Source organism: Peromyscus californicus, unplaced genomic scaffold (assembly GCF_007827085.1).
Source record: "Peromyscus californicus insignis strain IS unplaced genomic scaffold, ASM782708v3 Scaffold_8__1_contigs__length_139910024, whole genome shotgun sequence".
Lineage (NCBI taxonomy): Eukaryota > Metazoa > Chordata > Mammalia > Rodentia > Cricetidae > Peromyscus > Peromyscus californicus.
Window position 1 is genome coordinate 41,829,779 of NW_026294606.1, and position 17,318 is coordinate 41,847,096.

Here is a 17,318-nt window from a genome sequence, read left to right on the forward strand (position 1 = left end):
AGTAATTAAACATCAGGGGAAGTCATCCCACATCATTTGCTTATGTCTGAAATTACTTACTGCTTTCTTACCCACTAACCTCAATTCTTTGATAGATGAATAGTCTTATCAAAAGACTAATAGTTTTAAACAGATTAATATTCTTTGAATACATTCCTTTGGCTGCTGCAATTAAACAAAATTTATTTACCATATTATGGCAAACAGTTCCTTTGACTGACTAACAAATTAACCAACCAAAAACTGGCAATCTTATTTTCTTGTTTTTTTTTTTTTTTTAAAAAAAAAGAAAGAAAGAAAAAGAAAAAGGAGGAGGAGAGGAGATGGAGAGATGGAGATGCTCAGTGGTTAAGAGCACTGGCTGCTCTTCCGGAGGTCCTGAGTTCTCTTCCCAGCAACCATAATGGTGGCTCACAACTGTCTACGGTGGGATCGGATGCTCTCTTCTGATATAAAGTTGTACATGCATATAAAGCACTTAAATACATTAAGTAAAATAAATAAATCTTAAAAAAAAATCTTGAGCTGGGTGGTGGTGCAGGCCTTTAATTCCAATGGGTGCATCTCTGAGTTCCAGGCCAGCCTGATCTACAGAGTGAGTTCCAGGACAAAAATCTTGTGAAGAAATCTGGTTGTGATGAAAAAAAAAATCGACATTTTTAATATTTTTGTGTAAGTTTGAGATTTGGTGATGGATGCTCAGGCTGGTAATGTTTACATATAATCGTCTTCTTTCAGCAAAGTTGTGCTGCCAGTGTCTTTGTATCTTTGAAGATTATGAATGACTAAAGACATGGATTAATAGAAAAATGAGCCTCAAGAATTTTTTCTTCAGTTTCCTTAATTTTCTGAGCTGTGCCTTTAGGATGTGGAGGCTCAGAAAGGCATGTGGATTCCCGTCGGCTCTATCATCCAAACGGGAATATCATCTATTCCCCACAGACAGGTGGGGCTCTAATCAGCACTGTGGGCCAGAATAGACTCCGGGTCCTTCTGAATGGGGAAGGTGGGTGCGTCAAGGACACTTTGAAAAGGAAAAGAGAAGGGAAGGGAAAACTGACAAGAAAAGATGAAAGAAAAGCCCTTTCCTGCGAGGCGGAGACTGTTCATCCGAGAGAGCATTGTGGTGAAGACCCGAAGGCTCTTGGTTCATCCCTGAATCTTGGCAAAGCTGGCATCTAAAGGCAACTTTACAAATCAGATGATAAGATTATTCCTCTGTGAGATGGGAATTCGGAATGTTTAGTGAAACAATCCCCTGTACTGCTGGTATCACGTAGTATGTTGATGCTCAAGTCTTCACCCAGGAAAACTATAGTTTGACTTTGAAATGATTTTCTAACTCTGTAATTCTTTATTTTCCTCTCCTTTCCACCCTCTCCCCTTTCCTTCCTTCCTTCCTTCCTTCCTTCCTTCCTTCCTTCCTTCCTTCCTTCCTTTGCTTTTTTGTTTTTGAAATACTGATGACTCAGCTCAGGGCTCAATGATTAAGTGATTAAGACTTTTATAATTCAGTAATGAGCTGGACAATCAAAGCCCAATTTTATTGTTTTAATTGTATATGCATTGCTAAGGAAAAGTAGCAGAATGTGGTACACAAGATACGTGACTCACTATCTTGTGAGTGTTCAGTCACTACGGTTCAAAGGGCCCACAGCAACTCCAAGGAACCCAAGCTGTCTCGGTTGCCCAGTCATCTGTACAAGAGGAACGGTACGCTTTTGATTTCCAGGTACTTACAGTTTCTGCAGCACTGCCTACCTGTACTCTTTCCTAAGTGGAAACCACCTTTCCTCACAAGGGCTCTGTGGCTTAGCTGGTTAAAGCGCCTGTCTAGTAAACAGGAGATCCTGGGTTCAAATCCCAGCAGAGCCTTACAGTGAACTGGTGGTTCACTTTTAAAAGTTGGGGCTTTATGGTGCTGTTTTACCACCAGCCCCTCTACACACCCTACTATGTCCTTAGCTGTTATCAACCGAAGACTTTGCAAACAAAAAACAAGCCAATTTTGAAGCATCAGGCCCAACACAACGCTGCAAGGAAAAAGCAAAACGTGGATCAGCTGGGCGGTGGTGGCGCAAACCTTTAATCCCAGCACCCGGGAGGAAGAGCCGGGTGGGTCTCTGTGAGTTCAAGGCCAGCCCGGTCTACCGAGCGAAATCCAGGACAGGCACCAAAACTACCCAGAGAAACTCTTGTCTTGAAAAACCAAAAAAACAAAAACAAAAACCGGTGGATCAGTGCTATCCAGATTTTGTGGGGTTTTGGGTTTGGGCAATGGTTTTTGTGTTTATTTGTTTTTGATTTGTTAAAAGTTTTCCAAATTAGATCTTCCACTGGGATTTTCCCATTCAGCGTTATCTTAATTATTCTAGTTATAATTTCATATAAAGAACTAAGAATGAGAAACAAATTCAGAGAAAGTCTATAGCCCTTGCACGTGGATTTTAGTGAAATGCCCAAAACTTGTTGTAGTGGAATATTATAAATATTGATTTAATATGACGGAGGCCAGCAGCCTGTGTACCGGCCCAGTATGCCCAGAGCAAAATGAAAATACCAGTTCTTATTCTCTCAAAAAAAATTTTTTTGAGAAAAACAAAACAAAACAAAAAAAGAAAGAAAAGAAAATGCTCAGTGGCCATGCCCCAAGTTTCAGCTCAGACTGTAGAGAGCATATGGAAACAAGTGTGTCTTGTTTTCAATGGCCTGATTTTCAGTAGTTTGATTCATAGCAGTAGATAAACTCTGTGTTGTTTCTCCAGTATCTTTTGTCTTGCCGACCGTTTTGTATGTGGAATTCAATGCAACCAGAAGAAAAATAATTGACGCAGAGCACATTCTGGTGCCCTCCCTATGGGAGGGAGGGATCTCAGGGAATCCCAGGAACGGGTCTTGGCGTGCAAAGTGGGAGGAAGAATGATGTCTCCTAAAGCAGCACTCACAACGAACGGCATACTCGCAGGTGAAAAAGGATTGAGTCTGGGTTTCATTCTGGAAATCAGGAACACAAATCCTTCCTATAAAGCCTGAGAACAACCACAATCGAGACCAATCACAGTCGTTGCTAAATAGATCAAGCTGGTTGTGTGACTCAGAGGTAGACTGACTGCAGGCTAAGCATGCAGGAGTTAAGTGATCTTGGTTTCCATGTTGCTTTTCCTTCTCTCCATCAACACTGTGTATACCTCAGTAAAACATCCAAGTTTCCCATCTTTAAATTGTCTTTAATCACGTTTCCTTGCTCATATCTAAAATAAATCCACCACTGAACAGACTGTTTTTGAATGTACCCATTTCAACGCTAGTTCCCAGCACCTGCAAGCCTTGCTGCATCAGCACGTGTATGGGGACGTCCTCCAGCCCCCACTTCACAGTTTCCTGGAGTACCGAAAGTACGACGCTGAAAGTACAGTTCAGTGGTGTAGTGCCGCGTTCAGTACGAGAGGTCCCGGGTTCGATTCCCAGCACAATAACGGGGTGCTGCACGGTCCATCTCTGTTAACACTTGGCTGTGTCTCTGTAAACTGTGATTATAGAATGAGGAGTAAAACACCTGCTTTCCCCCTCCCGCTCCCCTCCCTCGCTTGTTGATGAGAGTAGTTGGAAACAAATGGAAAAAAAAAAATTGGAAGGGATGACGGTGCACATACCTGTAAACCTCACACTTGAGAGGTGGAGGCAGAAAGACCAGGGAGTTCGAGGTTATCCTCTGCTACACAATGAGCTGGAGGCAAACCTGAGCTACACATCACTGTCTCAAACAAACAAGGTGGTAGAATACACAGCCTGTAACACCCCAGCGTATTCAAGATGAGACAATGAGAGAATGTCCTCTCTGAAGGAAGGTTGTGATTTCCAAATTCCAAAGTGGGGGAAAGATGTCTGTGAGAGTAGACGGGTGGTCAAAATTGCTCAGGGACAGGAACTCCAGGTGATTTCAGCTCTGGGCTGCAATCGGTGATCTGGCTCCATAATCTGAAAGGTCCAAATTTTATGTCCAAAATAATTTCTCAAAATCTGCCCCTCCACACTATTCTTCTGAATTCATTTCAAGTAAATCTTCCCAAGACCTGGGTAAGAAGGATCAGAATTGAATGTCTTTAATTTTCCTACCTTTACCAGGATAACCTTAGGTTCAACATACTAAGCCGTTAACTAGCTAGGTTTGTTGGTACAGAGCTATAATTCCAGCCACTCTGGAGGCTGAGACAAGAAGATAGCAACTCAAGAACTGCCTGGGCTACTGACTGAGTTTGAGGCCAGTATGGGGAATTTAATGAGATCTTGTCTCAAAATAAAAAGTAAACAGAGGCCTGGAGGTATAGTTCAGTGGTGAGTACAAAGTCCTATGTTCAACCCCCAGCATCAAAACCACTTTTCATTAGTTTTTTAAAATCTACTTGCTGTGGGATGGTCTGTATGTCAAATTGCTCTGATTGGTCAATAAATAAAACACTGATTGGCCAGTGGCTAGGCAGGAAGTATAGGCAGGACTAACAGAGAGAAGAAAAGAAAGAACAGGAAGGCGGAAGCAGCATGTGAAGATGCCAGTAAGCCATAAGCCACGTGGCAAAGTATAGATTTATGGAAATGGATTAATTTAAGCTATAAGAACAGTTAGCAAGAAGCCTGCCATGGCCATACAGTTTGTAAGCAATATAAGTCTCTGTGTTTACTTGGTTGGGTCTGAGCAGCTGTGGGACTGGCAGGTGACAGAGATTTGTCCTGACTGTGGGCCAGGCAGGAAAACTCTAGCTACATCTACTTAAATTAAAATCATTTCCATTAACATCTTAGGAAAGAGACTTAGAACTCTGTGGAGGTTGGCATTCATGTACAGGACACTAAAAGCCATTCCGTGACAGAACAGTCACTTCCTCAGTGTTGGCTGGCCTCAGATAGTCCAACCCTATCTGCTTTGTGTTTTCTATGACTTTTTAACACGATCTACCTTTCTTTGAAAGCACTTTTTGAAGAATTCAATGATTATATGGTTTTATTCCTACAAATACCTGCTGTATATTTCTCACAGGTTTTCCCATTGCCATGCTTTTGCCAAAGTCATCCACTGGGCTTTGGAGATACACATTGATAGGTATGGGTTCATTTCCCCCATAAGAAAGAATATGATTTGTAGACAATGGAGAGCTGTGCATTATATGAGAGAGAGAGAGAGAGAGAGAGAGAGAGAGAGAGAGAGAGAGAGAGAGAGAGTTTATGACAGGACACTTGCCTAGCCTATGTGAGACCAGCACCAGAAGGAGAAAATTGTTTAATTACAAAATTTAAATTTAATTTATAATCCCCCCCCCCCGAAATCCTCTTGTGAAGAAACCTTCAAAGGAGGGCCACACCTTTCCCCAAAATTTGCTTTAGTCATATTTCATCATACCAATACTAATCCAAACTAAGACCCAGTCTTTTCTGGTACACTGTTGGAGAAGTTAAGCTTCTAAAATGCCATCAGATGTGTTGAGTTTGGAGAAGTGCGCTATAATCCCTAAAGGGTCAGAGTAGAGTAGAAATCAATGGTGAGTTTCCTCCATGACTCAATCTCTGGACAGAGTTTTAACCAATGAAATCATAGCGCTCTCTACCTGGCCACCTCTGTCTACCCCTGTCAGGGTCAGTCTGCCTGGGGTCATTTTGCTGATCAAACTATTTGGGGGCAAAGACTAGAAGAATGAGCTTCCATTTTCCTTAAGTCTCATTTCCTGAAAGGGACATAGAGCATTTAAAGCAGACACTATTACCGTGCATTCTGCAAAGTTATGAGGGCATCCTTCCTCTTTTGCTCTTTCTCATCTTACTTTTCTTTTTTTTTTTTTTTTTTTTTTTTTTTTTTTTTTTGGTTTTTTTTCGAGACAGGGTTTCTCTGTGTAGCTTTGTGCTTTTCCTGGATCTTGCTGTGTAGACTTACTTTTCTTTTTAAGAAAGTGTCTCTCTATGTAATTTGGCTATATATTCACTATGTAGGCCAGGATGGCCTTGAACTCACAGAGATCCGCCTGCCTCAGGGAGAGACCAATGTGCGGGCAATTTCTCTATTTTGGCATGGAACAAACTTTGGAGAATCTTCCAAGCTATTAAAATCTATGGGAGTCAAGTTTCCACGAGTAACACAACTCGCACTATTGTAAGTCTCCAGAGAACCAACACTGTGGGCACTCTTTCCAAGAAAAGGAAATAACTGAATCTAAGGATCTTGGGGCCTCAGCATGAATAATACCAAATCCAGTGGCCACAGGCTGGACCTCCTGGTAATCCCCAGTATTGTTAAACTGCAGAATTCCCACACCATGACACCAGTGTCCCACACAACAGCTTCAGGCTGTCAACACAGCAGAACTGCTAAGACGCCAGCGCGAAAGAACAGAACCAGGAAAGATGTCTCGGGGAGCTTAGACACAGATGGCTTAAGATGCTGACTCCTGAGTGGCTGACCACAGGCAGCAAGGAAAAGACACACAGACACTCATGCAGAAAAGTTGGGATCCCCTGGGCTGTGTTTTCTTTGATGGAACATATCTACTTCTCAACAACCGGGAACCTCAAGAGTTGATTATGCGCAGCACAGGGGAAGAGGTAGCTGGTCTTGAACGTCTGTAGGCAAGCAGCCTCGGGCTGTAAACATCCTGGAGGAGGAAACCACAGCTGCTAGTTTTTGCACACACTGATCAGTCGTTAGTAGCACCTGTATTTGCACACGCTGTCAATATTTGCACTAGGACAAGAGAAGCCTTTGCCATCCCCTTAAGCCTTACCCATACGGGGGAAGGCTTTGCCACACCTGTTGGTCTGAAGCATTGGTCCTTGACATGTCCTCACGGTGTCAAATAATACACATCAGCTCCTTACACACTCCCCAAATTGAGAAAAAACAAACACCAAGTGAAATTTTTACGTGATGCTGCGACAGTCTCTGCACTCAAACATGCCCAAAGGGATCGTGGTGGAGAAACCTGGGGCAGCCTTCACTTGGGGTGGTTGTAGTTGCTTCTGAGACCCACACAGAAATAGAAGGGAGGCATTTCAGATCCCGAGTAAGAACTGCACAAAGAGAATTAAACTTTTGCAATAACCTTCTCAGTCCTAATCTCCAAGCTCCTGAACAGATTCTCCAACCGCAGCTGGCACAGAGGTACAAAGAATAGATGTTTCCTGCTATTTCCAAAACTTCGGGTTTCCTCACATGGCCCGGGGAATCTATGTTTCCTTTCATTTCAAGCTACTGCCATAGCGTTAGGAAGACTAGTCTCTCTTCCTATCGCGGAAAACAATTCCCTCAACTGAAGATGTGGGAAGCACCTTTCCTTGGGACAGCATCCTAAAGACTGGTACCCCAGGGAAAAGATTGGTTCACCGGGAATGGATGCGTGTTGGGAAAGTCCTGTTCGTTCGCTATGTGGGGGAGGTGATGGAGAAGCGGGTCCCCGAGGACAGATGGAAGAGAAGCCGGGCTGAGGGCGCCAGGACAGGTGGTTAGGTTGACTTTTTACGTCCACCAAGATTCTGTGTGGTGCGGGTGGAGAACGCAAAGCTCAGGGGAGATTTTCTTCTGCATTCGGATCTGCCCATTGTAGCAAGGCAGGAGAGAGAGCGCGGGGCGCGGGGTTGGGGCCCGGTGTGTGTGTGTGTGTGTGTGTGTGTGTGTGTGTGTGTGTGTGTGTGTGTATGTGTGTGTGAAGTTTTTCCGAAAGCCTTTCTCTCCTCTTTCCGTCTTTTTCTTACTAGTATCTTAATAATAATGAGAAATGAGCGCACCGGGGAATGTGACTTTAGGATGGCTTGCTTTCAAGAGATCTTGAGATCGCAGTTGTGTTTCCGTACATCGTCTCACAGCCCTTCCCTTGCGCAGAGGCAGTCATGATATGGGCAGAGAGGAGCCCTTGGAAAGATGAATAAACAACGAACGGTTTACATTGCTGCGAGTGGGAGAAGCGTGCACAAAACATAAGGTGAAACAACCTCTTCTTATCGGTAGAGGTCACCGAGAGACACACAGTGAAGAACAAAGGTGGAGGTGCTGGGGATCGAACCCAGGGCCTCGTGCATGCTAAGCACGCGCTCTACCACTGAGCTACACCCCCGTCAACAAGCACAGCCTTAGACTATTCTATATTATGGTTTAATGTCTTTGATTTTACTTTGGTGCCCTAACTTGGCATCATGAAATTTTGTTTCTGAACTTTTGAATTGTCGGCTTCTGTACGAAAGACCTCAGACACTCTTCCCGCAGTTGTCCTTATCTTCCGCAAGGCAGCAGAGCCCAGCGTCCATCCAGGGAAAATCCCAAAATAGAATCTTTAAATGGGCCTTCAGAATCTTCCCTTTTACAGGCTCCAAAGGGAGTGCCAGGAATTTTTTCAAAGGAGCCCATGAACGTTCTGAGAAATGTAGATACAGGTGAGAAGATAGGAAATCAACCAAAAATAAGAGTTAAGTCTAGCACGTTTAAGACCCAATTCCATAAAGCTTCTGGAAGGAAAACAAACCAAAGCCCCTTGACAGGGCTGGGGCTGTGATTCAGTGGTGCAGCACCTGACCGCACTTGACTAAGATGTACAAGGCGGATGGGGGTCACGGGTGGGGGCAGGTGCAGAAGCCACAAGTATAATGTCTCACAAATAGAAATATTTGTGTGTCAGTGTGACAACATATAGGACATACTCTGAAGAGCAAACAAAGTACACAAGACTGGTGAAAGACATCTAAGAAAATAGACGCACCGTGTCCACAGTTTGCATGACTCAGCGCTCAAAGATCTTCACAGGCAGGCTTAATAAAACTCTTATCAAAGTCCGGCAAGAGTCGGGTACGTGTGTCAATAATAAAGTGCTTGATGAGAATGCTCAAGGCCCAGGATTCTATAATTCTATATTTTATTCTAACAGTGTGTGTGTGTGTGTGTGTGTGTGTGTGTGTGTGTGTGTGTGTGTGTGTATGCACGCTCATGGGCGTTTTGCCTGAATGTATGTCTGTTCCTGGTGTCCACAGAGACCAGAAGAGTGCATTGAACCTCCTGGAACTCAAATTATACAGGCTGTAAGCTGCTGTGTGGGTGCTGAGCATTGAACCTGGGTTATCTGAAAGAGCAGCCAGTTTTTTTTGTTGTTGTTGCTGTTTTTTGTTTTTAACCATTAAACCATCTACCCAGCCCCACAACCATTTTTTTAATCCCAGCAAGATATTTTGTAGATATAGACTAGATAATTCTAAAAATGTGTATATAAAGTCATAATAATTCTAATAAATGTGTATGGAATTATAATAGCTGAAATTCTCCTAAGCAATATAACACAGGACCAGTCTAGCTAGTTTCTATTTCTACTTCTGTGTAACTGCAATCACTAGGACTGTTTGGTCATTGTAGAGACATAGGCACATAGAATAGACTAGAACAGAAAAACCAACTCACACAGATATTCCGAACTGTTTTTAAACAGAATGGCAGGAGTAATTCTGTTGAGGGAAACAGACTTTTAAGAAATGGTGCTGGAAAGTTTAGACATCTGAGGAAATGAATGAAAGGGTGAACTCTAACATCTTATATGAGAATTAAACCTAAAAGGATTATGGGTATAAACTTAAAACTTTTGGGGAAAATGGAAGGAAATCTTGCTGTTTGGGGAGCATAGTTTTCTAAAGAGAATCAAAGAATGATTCACTCTTCAGGTAGGAGGAAAAGGAAAAAGAAAAGGGGGAGGGGGAGGAGAAGAGGAGGAAGTGGAGAGAGACCTGTGACAGCTTTGGGCTGACACAAGTTTTAAACAGCCCGGGCAGTTTCCTGGCAAGGTGTCCTCAACAGTCACAACTATAAGGGCACTACCAACTGAATTCGAGGTCTAATGCCACACTCTGACCACAGAAGGGTGTTAGGATCTGTGGTCCCAGCTTCTGTGTCTCTTGCAAAGTTATGACTCAGGTTGAATCGGAACAAAAATAGCGGAAGTGGAGGTGCCGGGGATCGAACCCGGGGCCTCATGCATGCAAAGCATGCGCTCTACCACTGAGCTACACCCCCTGCTCTTGGTGGTGAAGTCTTAGTACTTCCCTAGAAAGGAATTCTGTTTTCCAGCTTTATTCCATGTATCTACATGGAACACAGACAGTTGGAGCACAGCACCCTAAATACAGGAACAGCTTACGAACCTGTGTTAAATAACCACAAGGAGCTAACTTTGAGTCGTAAGCATCTCCTACTGTGCTTGGCAAGGAATCAAGTTCTGGATTCTCTTGATGTCTTCTAGAATTCCTTCACCTGAGACACAAAGCGGTGGAAACATCCCTTTTTCCCCACCCAGGCGACTTTATTTCTGTTGCTTGCTCGGTGGAAATAGGAATTGCAAGGCTCCTGGAAGAAAGGCACCGTCAGCAAACACTCTGAAAGAGACTTCATTGTATTTTCCTCATCTAAGCTTCCAGCTTAATTAATCTAACACAGGACACCTAGCTAATAGTACTAGAGAGAAGTTCACCAGTCTCTAGTGAAACAGTGTTGTAGTTTTTGTCCTTGACACAAGACAGACGTGGGAAGAGGGAATCTCAGTTGAGTAATTGCTTCCAACAGATCGGCCTTTGGGCATGCCTGTGGGGCATTTTCTTAATTGTTAGTAGATAGAGCTGTGTCCAAACAGGCCTCTGTGAGCAGTGTCACACCCGGGCAGGAGGGCCTGAACTATACAGGGAAAGCTAGAGGATCGAGCGAGGAAAAGCCAGTGAGCAGCTTCCGCCACGGTCTCCGCCTCACTTGAGTTTGTGACTCCCCGATGGACTGTTGTTCCCTGGAAGATTAAGTAAACCCTTTTGTCCCGAGGTTGCTTTTGGTCATGGCGCTTATCTCAACAACAGAGAGGCAAAGAAGGACAAAGCTTCAGGAATACAGGTGGGTTGAACAGGGAGAGCAACTGAAGACCGGATTTAAGGGAGAAACGCAACGGAATGCTGGAAGCGCTTACTTGTTGAGTAAAGCCAACAAGGTATCCCAACTGAAGGAAGAACAGTCAGTTGAGGAGGTGTAGCGCTTTTGGGGTACCTTTATGAAGAATTAACACCCAGAACTCAGGCTATTTCCCAGCCTCAGTTACTATAACTATCCACGGAGCAAATCAAAATTTACAAATTTAAATGCGAAAGAATCAAATACTTGTGCTTCTTTGGAGTTTTTGAGCCCCAGTATTTGTCCAGATCAAAGCTGTGTTTGAGCTACAGGAGAAAAGTAACAAGAAAATGTATTTCTGACACCGGCTTCCTAGAGGCTAGAAACTTCCTTTTTGTCTACATACGGGCCTATGCTGGTGTTCCTAACCTGCCCCTTAGGAACTGGCAAGTGAGAGCTGTCTGGCGGCACAGAGCTTCCAGTTCATGACGCAATTTTTATAATATAAACAGGACATAATGAATGGTAGGGTTTCTTAATTTTAAAGGAACAATTAGCAAAGTGTGTGGTGGTATTGTGTTCCCCGAAATATTGTGCACCCTAATAAACTTACCTGGGGTCAGAGAACGGGACAGCCGCAATATTAAACATAGAGGATAGGCAGTGGTAGCACACGCCTTTAATCCTAGCATTCCAGAGACAGAAATGCATGTGTTCAAGGATATAGACAGGCATGTTGACTCACCCCTTTAATCCCAGGGAGTGAAACTTTAATCCCAGGGAGTGATGGTAGAAGGCAGAAAGATATATAAGGCGTGAGGACCAGGAATTAGAAGCATTTGGCCTGGTTAAGCATTTGGCTGGTTAAACTTTTAGGTTTTGAGCAGCGCAGTTCAGCTGAGACCCATTCTGGATGAGGACTCAGAGACTTCCAGTATGAAGAAACAAGACGAGCTCCGGCGAGATGAGGTAGCTGTGGCTTGTTCTGGTTCTCTGATCTTCCAGTTCACCCCAATACCTGGCTCAGGTTTGATTTTATTATTGAAGACTCTTTAAGAATCCTGCTACATCAAAGTGTCATACACAAAACTGATAATGTGTGCTTGCTTGTTTCTGTGTAGGCAGAGGCAGGAGAATTACCTTGGTGTATTATCTTAGAGTTATGATGCTGTGAGATCACTATTGGAAAGGTCTGCAGAAACACTTCATCGTACTGTGTGGCTCCTGGAGAGAACTGTTGGTTAAATTCTTAGGAATTCACAGGAAGAAGGAATACTTTATTCATGTTTGTTTTCTTCATGAATCAAAAGGTTAAATGTATTTGACAACATCCAGATTGCAGCATGATGCTTTCATCTTTCATGAATACCAGCCCAGAAGTATGATATGAAAATTCTAGAAAAAGGTACATACTGAAGAAATATCAACAAGAAAACTCGGGATATTCTTGGGACTGTTGAAAGCTCAATGATGTTAAACAAATTCCCTTATTCCAGTAGCTTCTAGGGGCTAGTAATTCTTTCCACACACTGAGCTTTACTCAAAGTGCAAACCCAGAGTGTTCTTATTGAAAAACCTTCTTTGCAAATGCCAAGCCAGCCATACATGCTCACACTGTATAATTATTTTTCTATAGGTATTTTGGTCCACAATTCTTCTGATAAAAACACCTCTTCTACATACATACACAATATCAAAGTAGAAATAAATTCCAAGTGCAACAGCATGTAGCACATTGGACTTCTTAATCTTTAAAGCTAACAATAGCCTAGGTTTAAATAAAGCTTTAAATAATACTTTAAATACCGCTCACACTATGTCATCTAAGACTTTACAGACGTTCCTCTTAGTGGTACAGACAACCAAAAGAGTGAGATGAGCACACATCCTTTTGATCGGGTTTTCAAAACAGTAAACTCTATAGTTACATAGTATATAAAATCTACTGTATACTTTAGGATGTGAGATACAAATATTAAAGGTATCATGCCTGTCAATTAAGAGGTTGCCAAAAGGAGAGACCTTTAGATCAGTATCCTCTCCCAGCTGAGCTATTTCAACTACCTGGAGTCTGCTTTCTTAATCATTCTCTCAGAAAACTGAAACTTTCATTTGTAGGATCATGTATTTTTAATGTCTTATCTTTGCATCAGGACCACTCGCCATTCACACCCTTCATGTGGGTTCTGCTGTTATCTGTGTCTGAGAGTAGGATCCCTTTTGAAGAGAATGGGTAGGTTCCTTTGCAGTTGTTGGGGGTGGAACCCAAGGTCTCTCGTGGCTAGGCAAATGCTCCGACTCTGGTCTCATCCCCAGACTCCTCTTCCACCCTTCAGGGACACAGTAGAAAGAAGTGGAGAAACCAGGCGCGGTACTCTGATGTGCTTCCTTCCCGCTTCCAACTGAAGGGACCCAAAGGTAGCAGGTCCCCTTTGCTATTTTTGTTGTTTGTTTTCTCCCTGTCATCTGCCCTAGTTGCACTGCCAGTCACTCGGGGTGATGCAGAACACTGGGGTTGAAACAGGAATGGTTGTTTGCATGAGTACATGCTACCTACCGGCAACCAGTCACACAGCTTCAGCAGAAAATGGCATGAAACTCCTCCTGAAAATTTAATTAAAGTTCATCTTTCTTGCTAGTTCAGGAAGGAAAATGGCTGAATACTTGGGAACACACATGAGGAGGCATTTGTGTGTGTGTGTGTGTGATTCAGGAATCTCTGGTTTTGGCAGCTTCTGAGGGAGCGGGGGATTTCCTAACGTCCTGTGGAGGAGACAGAATCATCGATTTTGCTGGGTTTTACTTCAAGTGAAGAAGATAAGAAAGAGCTCGCTTATAGATTTGCTGGACTCCTAACTCAGAAATCCACTGATAATTGAATTTCAAAGAGCTCCGTCTATCCTCACACTCGGCTCTTGGCCCAGAAGGACTCAGAGGAGCCTCAGAGAAGACGAGGCGGGCCAGGGGAGGTAGTGTCTCTCTCCTCCATCCTGACATAGGCCCAGAGGCCACACAGTTGGGTCCTCGTGGCAGTCAAATGGGTTGACCTCATATTGCCCTTATTCTGGAAGACCTTCGGGCTGCTTGGCCCCTGTAGAAAGAGAAAGACTGTATTTCTGCTTTGTGGGTGTTTAGTTCCAGATTGTTCTCTTTGATGAAGATGGCTCTAAAAAGAAGCATTGGTTCAGGGTCTTGTGGAGTGTCATGCTGTGAATTTCTCCCTAGCACTGTGGTTACAGGATGGAACTGCAAAGAGTTTTCCTTTGAGGATGGTCCAGAGTTAGATGGGTATTTCCTGGAGAGTCGGTGAAGGCAAGTTAGAAAAGGTGCGTTGTAAACCCGGCATGGTGGTCCATGCCTGTAATCCAACACTTGGGAGACCAAGGCAGAAGACTGCTAAAAGTTCTTAGTGAGACTCTGTCTTCCCCCACCCCCTAAAAAAGCAAAGCCAAGAAACAAACAGAGCCTCTACTGTGGCTGAGACTCGTTAGTTACCTTTCGTAAGAGCTAAGATGGGAGATTTTCAAGGCCTAGCTCTGGAGCTCCGAATGTGTGTGACTGCAGACAGCAGATCTTCTCCTCAGGAGGGACACAGGGTAGCAGTGCCTCTCCTAGACGGCTGTGACCTTTGCCTCTTTTGTCCTGTTTGTAGTTGAGAGGTGATTGTGTTAATTCCAGTTTGCAGCTAACAAAAACTGAGTCTTGGCAAATAAATGACTTGCTCTCTACTCCATTAAAGTGTCTGGGAGCATTTGGAAAGAATGAATGTGTAGCAGAGTTAATAGCAGTGGCTTCCATGAAGACACACTTACTGCTTCCCCATTGATGCCTCAACATCACCTGGCAGGGCATTTTGAACAGCAAAAGCAGGAAGCTGGAGGTCAAATGAAGGGAAAACCAATAACAGGTAATACTTGCACCCAGATCCTTGGGTACGCCAAGCATGCACTCTGTAACCGAACTACACTACCCGCTGGCAGGGGATAATTCAGAAACCTTTCTCATTCTGTGCATTCTGTGATGTCTTAGGATTAAAATAAACTCCCTTTGTGTTTTGAAATTTCCTGTAGTATGTGTTCTTAAGCACAGACATGCCAGCTTTCAGATGGAGGAAAGGAAGAGGAGGAAGAAAGGGTGAAGGAGGAAGAGGAGGAGAAAAGAATTATTGTTCTTGATCTATGGTCAGCTGGTAAAAACCTCACCAGCAAATTTCTGGCCATTTGTTATGCTGACTGTATTAGCCAGGGTTCTCTAAAGACGCAGAATGGATAGAATGAGTGTATACATATTGAAAGGAGATTTATTAGAGTGGCTTACAGGCTGTGGACTGGGTAGTCCAACAATAACGGTCTCATGATGGAAAGCCCAAGAATTCCTGGAGAGAATTCTGCTGGTCCTTGGTCTGCATTGCAATCAGGAAGTAGGTTCTAATGCCAGCAAAGGAATGTCTCAGCCATGAAATAGATGAGCCTGCCAGCAAGTATGAAGACAAGCAGATAAAAAGCAAAGGCTTCCTTTTTCCCTGTCCTTTCCTGGGGGCTGTCACCAAGAGTGGCTCAGATTTAGAATGTGTCTTCCTATCTCAAATGATCCAGTCAGGAAATCCCTCACAGATGTGCCAGATGCTTGGGTTTTAGTTAATTCCAGTTATAGTCAAGGGATGACAACCATCCCTCTGACTGTAGGAAACTAAGAGACTGTGTGTGTACATATACCTTCTACTCTGCCATCTGCCTAAACAGTTTTTGTGGCTCATATGGTCTGCCCTCTGCTGCTGTGATAAAGCCATGACCAAAAGCAACTTAGAAAAAAAGGGATTTATTACATCTTAGAAGTTAGACTCCATCGTAACAGGAAGCAACAGGAACTCAAGCAAGAAAAGAAGCAGAGACTGAGTAGGAACCAGTTACTGCCTTGCTCCCCATGGCCTGCTCAGTGGACTTTCTTATAGGAGCCAGGACCATTTTCCGAGGGGTGACACTGGCCGCGATGGGCTGGGACCTCTCACATCAATCATTAATCAAGAAAATGCCCCCACCAATTTGCCTATGGGCCAATCTGAGGGAGGCATTTTCCTAACTGAGGGTTTCTCCTTTCCAAGTTACTTTTCTGTCAACTTAAAAAACAAAAACAAACAAACAAACATACAAAAAACCCAACAGCACAAGGTCTAAATAGTGTAGCATTAAAAAGAATGTTTTGTATCATGTGTTGACTTCTTTTGTGAGCAGGTAATGGAAACCATTAAAAAATCTGAGTGTTTTCTTTCAGAGGGTGTTATTGGTATCAGGAGCCTGCACTGAGCTACTGAGTACCACCCACACCTATCTCAAGGGCAGTATTCAAGGTCCTTCCAGAAACATCTTGTTGTAGTTTTTGGGCCCCCATTCTTGGGTTAATTTCTCATGACAGGGCGTGTAAAGATGCATTTGTGGCATAAGATCGAGGAACCAGGCATCATGTGAGACCCTGATGATTTAGTCAGTAGAGCTTGAACTGGGATGAGTGATACAGGAAATTTGTTAGAAAACTGTCCACCTCTTCCTAGGCTAAGAAGTCATTTTCCTCCTTCTTCTCTGCTCAGTGCAAATGTTGAGGACATTGTTTCTGAGGCTCTGATGGAGACACCCAGATCAGAACACCATGATCATCCTGCTATTCTTTCCCAAGAGTCTGTTTCATTCCAGCAGGAAGGCAACTAACTAAAGAGATTTGTGGGAGACTTCCCAGTGCTCCAGGGACAAACCAAAGAGCAGATCTGGGGGGTGGAGAAAAGTGAGGAGTTCTGAAAGCATTTTAATAGGTAGCTAGTTCTATAAGGTCTTATTAGACGTACAATACAGACTGGAAAGCGGCAGAGATGAGAAACAGCCAAGTTTCTCAGCAGTCAGAAAGAGACTCAAAGAAACTGTCTCTTCTCCCTTGTTCTGAGGTGCTGGGGTCAAACCAACTCCATCACGCTAGACAAGTGCTATTCCACTAAGCTGCATCCCAGGCCTTTTCTTGTTGTTGTTAAAATGGGGAAACGATAGGGGGAGACCAGTTTGATTTGAGATGGGCTGAACTTAATAAATTCTTCTCTGGGTTTCTTCTCATGGATGTAGCCCAAGGTAGGCTTGGCTATTTGAGACCTTGTCTCAAAAAGAAAACTAAATAACTTGCTAAATAAATACATGCATACTTGTGGGTGACAGTTATCTAGAGGAGCAGGAAAGAGAAGAATTCCCCTGGCTGGAATGTGTGGATAATTTTCTTCTGACACAATGATGACAAGTGATACTGTGAGGCTCAACGTTGGGAACGAGGAAGGGAGAGGAATACAAATCTGGCAACGTTGAGAACAGAAAAGCAGCTACTGGTTTCTCGACAGCAGCTGAGCCTCTCCAGAACAACAAATCCCAACGGCAAGGCACGTTATTCTGAGAATGAATGTCTT

General features: G+C 43.6%; 3 non-coding genes across 3 annotated transcripts; 1 reads left to right on the forward strand and 2 right to left on the reverse strand.

The window, feature by feature from the left end:
* Positions 1–1,801: 1,801 nt before the first annotated feature.
* Trnat-agu (transfer RNA threonine (anticodon AGU)) lies at positions 1,802–1,875 on the forward strand. The gene has a single exon. It is a non-coding gene; the product is annotated as a tRNA-Thr (tRNA).
* A 6,146-nt stretch (positions 1,876–8,021) lies between these two features.
* Trnaa-agc (transfer RNA alanine (anticodon AGC)) lies at positions 8,022–8,093 on the reverse strand. The gene has a single exon. It is a non-coding gene; the product is annotated as a tRNA-Ala (tRNA).
* A 1,862-nt stretch (positions 8,094–9,955) lies between these two features.
* On the reverse strand, positions 9,956–10,027 carry Trnaa-ugc (transfer RNA alanine (anticodon UGC)). The gene has a single exon. It is a non-coding gene; the product is annotated as a tRNA-Ala (tRNA).
* Positions 10,028–17,318: the final 7,291 nt, after the last annotated feature.